Below are 12,296 nucleotides of genomic sequence, written 5' to 3'. Positions count from 1 at the left end.
GTCTGTAGTTCTCTTTTTTGATGGGATCCTTGTCTGGTTTTGGGATCAAGGTGATGCTGGCCTCATAAAATGAGTTTGGAAGTTTTCCTTCCATTGCTATTTTTTGGAACAGTTTCAGGAGAATAGGAATTAGTTCTTCTTTAAATGTTTGGTAGAATTCCCCCGGGAAGCCGTCTGGCCCTGGGCTTTTGTTTGTTTGGAGATTTTTGATGACTATTTCAATCTCCTTACTGGTTATGGGTCTGTTCAGGCTTTCCATTTCTTCCTGGTTCAGTTGTGGTAGTTTATATGTGTCTAGGAATGCATCCATTTCTTCCAGATTGTCAAATTTGTTGGCGTAGAGTTGCTCATAGTATGTCCTTATAATTGTCTGTATTTCTTTGGAGTTCGTTGTGATCTCTCCTCTTTCATTCATGATTTTATTTATTTGGGTCCTTTCTCTTTTCTTTTTGATAAGTCTGGCCAGGGGTCTATCAATCTTATTAATTCTTTCAAAGAACCAGCTCCTAGTTTCGTTGATTTGTTCTATTGTTTTTTTGGTTTCTATTTCATTGATTTCTGCTCTGATCTTTATGATTTCTCTTCTCCTGCTGGGTTTAGGGTTTCTTTCTTGTTCTTTCTCCAGCTCCTTTAGGTGTAGGGTTAGGGTGTGTACCTGAGACCTTTCTTGTTTCTTGAGAAAGGCTTGTACCGCTATATATTTTCCTCTCAGGACTGCCTTTGTTGTGTCCCACAGATTCTGAACTGTTGTGTTTTCATTATCATTTGTTTCCATGAATTTTTTCAATTCTTTTAATTTCCTGGTTGACCCATTCATTCTTTAGAAGGATGCTGTTTAGTCTCCATGTATTTGGGTTCTTTCCAAATTTCCTCTTGTTATTGAGTTCTAGCTTTAGAGCATTGTGGTCTGAAAATATGCAGGGAATGATCCCAATCTTTTGATACCGGTTGAGACTTGATTTAGGAGCAAGAATGTGCTCTATTCTGGAGAATGTTCAATGTGCACTAGAGAAGAATGTGTATCCTGTTGCTTTGGGATGAAATGTTCTGAATATATCTGTGATGTCCATCTGGCCCAGTGTGTCATTTAAGGCCTTGATTTCCTTGTTGATCTTTTGCTTGGATGATCTGTCCATTTCAGTGAGGGGAGTGTTAAAATCCCCTACTATTATTGTATTCTTGTCGATGTGCTTCTTTGATTTTGTTATTAATTGGTTTATATAGTTGGCTGCTCCCACGTTAGGGGCATAGATATTTAAAATTGTTAGATCTTCTTGTTGGACAGTTCCTTTGAGTATGATATAGTGTCCTTCCTCATCTCTTATTATAGTCTTTGGCTTAAAATCTAATTGATCTGCTATAAGGATTGCCACTCCTGCTTTCTTCTGATGTCCATTAGCATGGTAAATTCTTTTCCACCCCCTCACTTTAAAGCTGGAGGTGTCTTTGGGTTTAAGATGAGTTTCTTGTAGGCAACATATAGATGGGTTTTGTTTTTTTATCCATTCTGATACCCTGTGTCTCTTGATTGGGGCATTTAGCCCATTCACATTCAGGGTAACTATTGAGAGATATGAATTTAGTGTCATTGTATTGCCTGTAAGGTGACTGTTATTGTATATTGTCTCTGTTTCTTTCTGATCTACTACTTTGAGGGTCTCTCTTTGCTTAGAGGACCCCTTTCAATATTTCCTGTAGAGCTGGTTTGGTATTTGCAAATTCTTTCAGTTTTTGTTTGTCCTGGAAGCTTTTAATCTCTCCTTCTATTTTCAATGATAGCCTAGCTGGATATAGTATTCTTGGCTGCATGTTTTTCTCATTTAGTACTCTGAATAGATCATGCCAGCTCTTTCTGGCCTGCCAGGTCTCTGTGGATAAGTCTGCTGCCAATCTAATATTTTTACCATTGTACGTTACAGACTTCTTTTCCCGGGCTGCTTTCAGGATCTTTTCTTTGTCACTAAGACTTGTAAATTTTACTATTAGGTGACGGGGTGTGGACCTATTCTTATTGATTTTGAGGGGGGTTCTCTGAACCTCCTGGATTTTGATGCTTGTTCCCTTTGCCATATTGGGGAAAGTCTCTCCAAAAATTCTCTCCAACATACCTTCTGCTCCCCTCTCTGTTTCCTCTTCTTCTGGAATCCCAATTATTCTAATGTTGTTTCGTCTTATGGTGTCACTTATCTCTCGAATTCTCCCCTCGTGGTCCAGTAGCTGTTTGTCCCTCTTTTGCTCAGCTTCTTTATTCTCTGTCATTTGGTCTTCTATATCGCTAATTCTTTATTCTGTCTCATTTATCCTAGCAGTGAGAGCCTCCATTTTTGATTGCACCTCATTAATAGCTTTTTTGATTTCAACTTGGTTAGATTTTAGTTCTTTTATTTCTCCAGAAACGGCTTTTATATCCCCCGAGAGGGTTGCTTTAATATCTTCCATGCCTTTTTCAGGCCCGGCTAGAACCTTGAGAATCGTCATTCTGAACTCTATATCTGACATATTACCAATGTCTATATTGATTAGGCCCTAGCCTTTGGTACTGCTTCTTGTTCTTTTTTTTTGTTGTGAATTTTTTCGCCTTGTCATTTTGTCCAGATAAGAGTATATGAAGGAGCAAGTAAAATACTAAAAGGGTGGCAACAACCCCAGGAAAATATGCTTTAGCCAAATCAGAAGAGATCCCAAATCGTGAGGGGGGAGAAAGGGGATAAAAAGGCGTTCAGAAGAAGGGGAAAAAAAAAAAGAAACTATTAAAAAAAGAAAGCCGATAAAATATATAAAAAGGAAAAAAATATATATATATATTAGATAAACTATTTAAAAAACGTTAAAAAAAGAAAACGGTAAAAGTTAAAAAAATTTAGCAGAAGAAGAGAAAAAAAATTGAAAAAGGAAAAAAAAATTAAATTAACTGCAAGGCTAAAGAATCATGGGGAGAAAGCCATGAGTTCCATGCTTTGCTTTCTTCTCCTCTGGAATTCCGCTGCTCTCCTTGGTATTGAAACTGCACTCTTTGGTAGGTGAACTTGGTCCTGGCTGGGTTTCTCATTGATCTTCTGGGTGAGGGGCCTGTTGTAGTGATTCTCAAGCGTCTTTGCCCCAGGCGGAGTTGCACCGCCCTTACCTGGGGCCGGGCTGAGTAATCCGCTCGGGTTTGCTGGGTTTGCTTTCGGGAGCTTTTGTTCCCTGAGCGCTTTCCGTAGAGTCCGGAGGGCGGGGATGAAGATGGCGGCCTCCCCGTGTCCGGCCCGGAGGAGCCGAGAGCTTGGGGCCCCACTCCTCTGTGCGCCCTCAGAGAACAGTGCCCAGTGACTCCCGTCACCCTGCCTCCGGCCGCGCTCCAAGCTGACCGAGCCTGCGACCGGTTCATGGTAACCCCGAGCTGAGAGTCACTCCTCAGCTCTGTCTCTGTAGCCAGCTTCCCCGTTCTAATACCGGTAAGCTCTGCGACACTCAGACACCCCCGATCCTTCTGTGACCCTGAGGGACCTGAGGCCGCGCTGACCCCGCCTGGGCTTCACCCCGGTTAAGCCTCTGGAGCGATGTCCCTCAGCGGAACAGACTTTTAAAAGTCCTGATTTTGTGCTCCGTTGCTCCGCCGCTCGCCGGGAGCCGGCCCCTCCCCCCGCGGTCTATCTTCCCGTCGCTTTGGATTCACTTCTCCGCCAGTCCTACCTTTCAGAAAGTGGTTGATTTTCTGTTTCTAGAGTTGCTGTTCTTCTTCTCTTTAATCTCCCATTGGATTTATAGGTGTTTGCAATCTTTAGATAAGCTATTTAGCTGATCTCCGGCTACCTGAAGTAGTCTCAGCCTGCTACTTCTCCGCCATCTTGACTCCTCCCTCCTATTTTAACCATTTTTAAGCAGACGGCTCTACTGTTTTAAGCACAATCATGTTGTCCTGCACCATCATCACCATCCGTCTCTAGAACTTTTCCAACCTCCCCCACCGAAACTCTGTACCTGTTAAAATATAACTCCCCATCCCTCGATCCCCCCAGCCTCTGACAGCTACCCTTCTACTTTCTGTCTCTATGAATTTGGCTCCCCTCGGGATTTCATATAAGTGGAATCATATAGTATTTGTCATGTTGTGGCTGGCCTACTTCACTTACCATATGTCCTCAGGGATCATTCATGTTGTAGCCTGTGACATGGAGGGTTTTGAGTGAGAGATTCTGAAGTGACTTCCAATCTTGCCACTTATTAGCTGTGTGGAAAAAAAAATAGGTAACTTAAGCCAAAATAAAATTGTCAAGGAAATAATTTGGTGTAAATGATGAAATGAACCAGTAAGAATACATGAATACACCCCCCCCCCCAAGGAAGCTGACTTAATGTAAACAGTGTTTCACTCAAGGGGGTCACTGGGTGGCTCAGTGGGTTAAGCCTCTGCCTTCAGCTCAGGTCATGATCCCAGGGTTCTGGGATCGAGCCCCGCATCGGGCTCTCTGCTCAGCAGGGAGCCTGCTTCCTCCTCTCTCTCTGCCTGCCTCTCTGCCTACTTGTGATCTCTCTCCGTGTCAAATAAATAAAAAATAAAATCTTAAAAAGAAAAAAAAAAACATGTTTCACTTGAGATTAAATAGGCAGCCTTTTGGGGGCTACATTTGAAGAGTCCTGTCCACACCAGGAGAGATGGGCTTTGTGCCTTTTACACAGAATCCTCCAGCTCTAACCTTAAGGAACCAGACTCTCTTCTAGGATTGCGATCTTCACACCCGTTGTCTTCAACACCAGAACAAAGGGCATTAGACATTTGAAAGTAACAGAAATCTTCCTCCAACCATTACCACTCTGGATGTTCACAGCAGGCTGTTTAGAATTTTTTTTTTTTTGTATCATTTTATTTGTTTGCCGAACAAACATGCACTCATGTATACATACATGAAACAACATCAGAGTACAAGGCCAGAGATGAACATGTATCCGAATTCTAGCTTTTTACATGCTTCGTTAAACTTCCATCGAGTTCCTTTTTTAAATTGCAAAAGGCTTACGAGTGCTTAGCCATTGTAGACAATCCAAAAATGTTTAGAGAATCGGGGACAAGAGAGAAATTTTACTTGTTAAAAATTATTATTTGGGGAAAGGGCGTAAAAATTCCCAAAAGAAAACACCTCAAGGCGACGAGTCCCCTGTGAGTCCTTCACGACACGGTGAATTCAACAACCTTAGGAAGAAAAGCATAGAACATTTTACAAAAAATGGGGGATGGAGTTAATACATCCAGAGAAGCCAATAGCAAAATGCATACGTGAGAGGATTCATAGCAAATACACTAAGGAAAAGTACTTATCAAAGTTACACTTCAAAATGTTTATAGCTGTCGAGTGGCAGACTGTTTCTTACCAAAGGTTGTGAACAGAGCCGAAGGCTGACCAGAGACTAAGATGCCGGCAAGACCAGTCGCCTTCTGCCTGACAGAGTTTGACTTCCATTTCTGGCCATTCTGAGATGACCCCATTTGGGACAGGCCGACTTTCCCCATCATGTTGAGTCAACGGTGATCCAGGTACTTTGAAGGTAGAACAAAAATGTCCTTTTCCCTCCCTCTACTGGTTGGAGACCCCTCAAGACAATAATCACTTTTTATTTTTTTAACTTAAACCAGTCAGTTATACCAAAGCTGAGGGCTCAGCCTTGTCTCTACATCAGGAACTTCTTAAACACACTGATGTCCTGGTTCTAGCCCCAGAGATTCTAACCGACGGTCTGGGCGACCCCAGGACATCAGTGCTTTTAAAAGCTTCCCTAGGGATTTTAAATGCATCTGGGTTTGGGAACCACTGCCTTAAAGCTACCCATGTATTTGGGTTCATTTTTCACCTTGCTCTTTGTCCTCTCCTTGTGTCTGTCAATTATCAACCAATTATAACAAGAGCATTTTCTGCGTGGCAGTTATCCCCGAGAATATTATAGGAATCGTCTCTTCACTGGTCTTCATACTAGACCTTCTAGATACCCATGGCCCCACTCCAGTCACCAACATGGCTTTGATCCCACCAGGTCAGTCAAGAGTCATTATGTCTGCTCCTGTTTCTGTCACGTGTGTTCTACTTACAGACTGTGAGGCGATCTTATTCACATATTTACTGAACTCACTACTCATGCAAACTTTCAAAGAAAACCGAGGTGAACACTCTGTTCAAATGAAGACAAGTCATGAGGGAAAACTGTTGTCAGATTAGACATGGGTGAAAAAATTATAAAAAGGGAGAAAAATAACAAAAATCAGAAAAAAATAAAGGAAATCTAGACAATGTCTGTACTTACACTGTTCCACTTTAAAGAAGCATTAGCTCAGACACCTGGGTGGCTCAGTCGGTTAAGCATATGCTTTCAGCTCAGGTCATGATCTCAGGGTCATGGGATCAAGTCCCGCACCAGGCTCTCTGTTCAGTGGGCAGTCTGCTTCTCCTTCTCACTCTCCTTGTGTGTTCTCTCTCTCTCAAATAAATAAATAAATTTTTTTTAAAAAAATAATTGAGAAAAACAAGTTTCTAAGGAAGTTAATGGGGGGCGCCTGGGTGTCTCAGTCAGTTAAGCAGCTGACTATGGATCTCAACTCAGGTCTTATTCTTGGGATTGTGAGTTCGAGTCCCACACTGGGTTCCACACTGGAAGTGGAGCCTACTCAAAAAAAAAAAAAAAAGACAGGAAGTTAATGGGGTGGGAGGACATCATGAGGGGGGAAACCGTTTAAAATAGCAGATGAGAAATCTCTATGTAGAGTGATTTTACCCTTTTGGAGTTTTTCTTAAAACAAAGCAGCACCCACTGTGGTTCTCCCAGTCCACAGAGCCTGCTTTTCACTAACTAGGGTGTCCCTTGTGGGTGCACGTTAATTCCAAAAATAAAAGTCCTTAACTTCTCACAGAGAGCAGTTTCGTGCACTCCACAGATCTGGTTCAACAAATATGAAATAATAGCGCAGTTGAAAGGAAAAAGTCAAATATTGGGTGTGTGTGACAAAGCTTCCATTCTGTGCTAATTTTAGCAGACGAAGGTATGTGGCTTTTACAGTGATTTCTTTCAGTCAGATTTTAATGCAAAGCCGGATATTTATTTGACAGAGTCAAGTCCTTAAAAAGCCCTCATTTGATGCTTTGGATTGATTTGTCATTATACCCTAAGTCATCGCTTTTGTATTAGATTTAAGAGCATGTTAACATTGTATGGAAAGAAGACCTGTTTCTACAAGCAAATTCTTCGTGGAACTCCTAGCAATGGGCAAGAACATCTTGCCCACACTCAAACACACACACACACACACACACACACACACACACACTTTAAATCCTTAAAACTTGTGGAGGCTTTACAAGAGTATGAAGCATTTTCCCCCTCTGCCTGGAATTGCCCTGAAACATCTCATTCATTATAACACATGGATGCGCACATCTACAGGCATATTCATTTATGGAACATGATTTTACCCATATTATACATTGTGCACTCAGAGAGGATCGACAGTCTTTAGGAAATCAGAAAATCATGAGAATACATCCCAAATAGTGTTTTGTGCCTTTCACTTCTCTAACAAAGGATCCTAAATAATAAGCTCGATGAAATGTATTAGCCTTTATTAAGGACCTACCATTTTCAGGAGGATAATACAACACAGGCACATTAATTTTAGAAGCACCTTTGCACTCCCACTAGGTACAAAGCCTCCAGCCTGGGGAGGTGAAGCACAGAAAGGTGTGTCACATGTGATCTCTAGTTTCCGGCTGGCGTTTGCTTGTCTGATTTCCCTAGACCACGCTTATACTCTCCGTTTCAAAGAACCACAAAGCCATGTTGCTGTCAAAGGTCCCCACATGTTGAAAAGGGGGGAGAGAGTGAGGAAGAGAGAATCCACTAATGTTGAGCTCTCGCAGAAGGACAAACAAGCACTTAGATGAAATCTTCCCAACCCTCACTCTCATACTTCCCACACCCCCGCCTCTAAGGGAGTCCCTGGATTCCTTAGGGGGCACAGCTGCAGAAAGGAGTGTCTCCATGATAATACCTGTTCACATGTTCTGCGTACTTCTGGTCCTGCTCAGCAGGCACGTGCTGGGGTTAACTTTACCGTATCAAAGGCTACGGTAAAGAGAGTTAAAGTGTCCTATTTTATCCGAGGATGGGGAAATGCATGGCACACATCATCAAGCATCCCATTTGCAGTATGACACAAACATCACTAGCCATGGCTTCTTGAAGATTAAATGGAGGTCAAGAGTGTCCAAGCTACTGGCTCAACATCCACTGGCAAATCAGTGGAAGGGTTTGGAACAGCAATCCTATCTCCCCATGCCTAGTCATTCCACTTATTTATTTTTCCAATTTTTGAAATTATCCTTTACAAACCTGCCTCAGGGGACACATTCAGACAGCTAGAATTACAGCAAATAAAACACTCTCAAAACAGCAGTAAGAACTCACACTAATTTATTTAAAGCAGTACACCTTAAATACTTGGTATTGGTTTGCTATGGAAGACCACGTTTTTTTCTTGCCTCCTTGAAGTGTGCAGTACACGATGTGAGCAGCTGTATGAAGCAGACTACTTGGCGATATTTGATATATTATCAAGACTTAACTAGAGGATCCTGTGTGAAAACCGGAACTATCAAAATGATAGTCCATGTTTCAGGCAGGAGTGTCTTTACTAGACTCTGTGGCTATCTGTTGAAGATATCCATCACTGTTTTCTGTTGGTTGAAACTTCTTGCTTAAATTTTCCGATACTGTGCGGGAAAGGTGTCTGGTGGCAGGTAACTGCCAGGATGGTGACAATGGCTTAGTAGTTGGCAAAATGGTTCTTCGGTTTTAGGCATGTTGAAGTTTCTAGTTATCCAACTGGTCCTTAAAAATGGATTTGGGCTTCTTTACTGAAAAATTAAAGATTTATGTATTACAATCAAGAGTTGTCTACTGTTGGGACAAGTTAAGCTTTATGGAAATATCTTACTTGGAGAAGTGGATTATTAGTTTAGTGAATAGAAATAGTTCTATTTCAACTTCATTGCATGCCATAAACAAAAGGAATGCTTTCTTAGCTGCTTCCACTCATAATGATAAAAGAATTGAGGTTCAGAACAAATGTTTGTTTAGCTTATCATTATAAAGTAATTTTAACCTAAATAGTTTGATTTCTGTCTTCTGTATTCCCCCATATGCCTGGTGTAGCACTTTATTATAATTACTAATCACAGAAAATTAAAGACTAAAATTACATGGGAAATGTATACACTTTTGTAACAAATCAAGGCCCAATAAAAATATCTGAAATCTCAAAAGGCCATTTGCTTTTCCAATATATTTGAAAGGAATGTCCAGCTTCAAAGATGAAAAATTTTTGTAAAACATTTCTTCAACGATCCCAAAATTCAGGCAGATAGTTGAAAAGAGCATTCAATTCAGGCCTACACATGATGCAGAACAAATAGATCTCTCCAACTTGATTTTCCATGTTAGCTGGGCAAAATGAAGGTAAAAGCTAAGGTCTATGAATAATGGACAAGAAAGTTATTACCATTCTCATAGTTTTATCAGAGAGCTAAGGTTAAAGGAAAAAGCGTCAAGTTAGATGTTGGTTCTACCCCTGCTTCTGCCTGGCTCTGACTTAACCCTTCGGAGCTCCTGATTTTTTTCATGGTGAACAAAAGTATTTGCACTAACTGGAGTTCTCTCAGGTTGTTACTGGAGGGTGGAGATTAAGAGAGAAGAAGGCAATTTGTTTGCATAGGGACAGTAGGATTACTTCAAACTGTAGCCTCCTGAGATCCTAAAATTCTTACTTCCAAAAATGGTATCTTCTGGGGCGCCTGGTTGGCTCACTGGGTTAAAGCCTCTGCCTTTGGCTCAGGTCATGATCCTAGAGTCTTGGGATCGAGCCCCGCATCAGGATCTCTGCTCAGCAGAAAGCCTGCTTCCCTTCCTCTCTCTGCCTGCCTCTCTGTCTACTTGTGATTTCTGTCTGTCAAATAAATAAATAAAATCTTTTTAAAAAAATAGTATCTTCTACTCTCCCCATTTGAGCATCACTTCATCTATGTCAACATCCCTTGGGTACTAGCACGTAAAAAAGCAGACAATCTTGATGATGACATTTTATATCTTTTAAGCCATACAATTCTATGACTCGTGTTTTACCTATTAAAAAAAATAAAGGAAACAAAGGAAAATATTCATGATACAATATCAAATAAAAGAGTCCCATTTAACACATAACTAGTGTGAGTAGAAGAAAAAAATAAAATCTCAATGTTATTTATGGGTGTTTTTTTAATTTTTATTTATGCTTTCCTGTCTAATTTTCTAAGTAACATATTTAATTTATAATAAATACACGATTATTTTGGTGTAGTTTCTCTTTATCATTGGATCAAATCAGAAACAAATTTGATGCACATTCATCCAGGCTTAAGTTTTGAAAGAATAAAATTGCATAAAAACTAAAACCTAACATGATTAACAAAGGCAAGGCCTTCATAAGTTAGACATCTGTTATGTCTAGTGTGCTTCTTACCATTTAACACACACACACACACAGACACATACACACTCCTATCCAATGTCCCACATCAACTAAGAAGTCACTAAAGCTTCTGGATATGATCTCCAGAGATTTTCTGCCTCTCTGTTCTTGAAATGTTCTTCTCACTCACCTTGCTTTGATAATGCCTCCCATGCTTATTCTCAACTGAGGCATTATTTCCTCTAATAGCCTTTGCTGGGCACCAACCCCATCAGAGTGAGTTAGATCTTCTCTCGTGAATCCAAAAATTTCACCATACTTATTCCTGATGTAGCACACACCACACAATTTCATAAAGCTCTAGGCCCCTACACTGTACACCCAGTTCCTTGAATGCAGGTATTTCATTCAGAGTTGTACCCAAAGGGCATAGCAAGTGCCTGGCCCAGAGCTGGTATTCAAATAAATACTTTTAGACAGAATGAGTTAATGGAAACTCTCCAGAAGGGACTGTGTAAGTCAGCTAAAACCCACCCATTCCTCACCTCCTGAAACTCTTCTTCTGTCTACACAGTCACTATCATTAATATTGGGATTTTTATTCTCTAAAGGAACAAACCACAGTCATCCCCTTGGAGTGGAATCTTGTTCCATTGTCAGAAACAGCTTTCCTAAGAGGGGGAGAAAGATAAAGAACAACAACAAAAAAATATATAGAAAAACCTAGAAAGGAAGAAACTAAATACACCTCCTTGATTGATGTACTATGTGTACCCTCATTTGCTTGTTCTTTTCTCCTGTGTTTATTCATCCTCCTTGAGCTTTGTACCCTCATTTGCTTGTTCTTTTCTCCTGTGTTTATTCATCCTCCTTGAGCTTCAGGCAGGCGGGAACCACATCTCTTTCCTTTATCGAGACCAAGTACGGTGCCTGGAGCAAATAAAATGGTCAGATAATATTTGTGATTGACAATGATTTCTTTGTCATTGATACTACCTCAGATAATAAAAACAACATTAGAAAGTGTCTGAGAAGAAAGCAACCAATTTTCTATATTTGATGAGCTCATACAGAAAAAAAAATCAGGAAAATATGTTCAGAATAATTCTAAATATCCTTCACTCTGCTCAATTAATTTTTTTACAATTTAAGCTGCACTTGATTTTTAGACAAATAGATAATTTTAATTTTATGTTACAAAATCTAACTCCCAACTCTGGGTGGAAAGTCAAATTGGCAAATACAGCAAACTTTAAAACTTGGAATAATCAATTCATGAGACCCAAAGTTAAGTGTTGGAAGTATGTGCATATGTGTACATATGATATAAATACGATCCTTTTATATCTTTATTTTCTTAGTTCTTCACAGTATGGCCAGCATATTATATCAGGGGTCTCTTTTAAAATTTGAAAGATTCCTAATTTTTTAGCATTATATAAATAGAATGAGAGAGCATAAGTGCAGATTTCAAAATGTATGTTTTCCTAAATATTATAATGCCCTAGATAGTTCTATATATCTAGATCACATTTCAAAAATATGACTGTTTCTTAAATATTGCCTGAGATTCTCTTCCATATTCACATGATTCTTTGGGGACTCTGGTATTTCAGCATCAAAAGAAATACATTTTATGTAATGCTAGTTCCAATCTGAAAGACAACTTATTGGATAGTTTCTGGAAAGAAAATTATTTTGGTTCCTGTTGTGACTTTTGAAGCCAACTTTAAGACACCTGCAAGGCAGAAGAAAATCTTAAAGCTAGCCACAGGTGCAGAAATAACCATTTGTAGAATGCGGACTGTGAGATTCTGAAGTGCAAAGC

The sequence above is a fragment of the Lutra lutra genome, chromosome 6 (assembly GCF_902655055.1).
Source record: "Lutra lutra chromosome 6, mLutLut1.2, whole genome shotgun sequence".
In the NCBI taxonomy this organism is placed as follows: domain Eukaryota; kingdom Metazoa; phylum Chordata; class Mammalia; order Carnivora; family Mustelidae; genus Lutra; species Lutra lutra.
Note: the sequence above shows the minus strand (reverse complement) of the source record.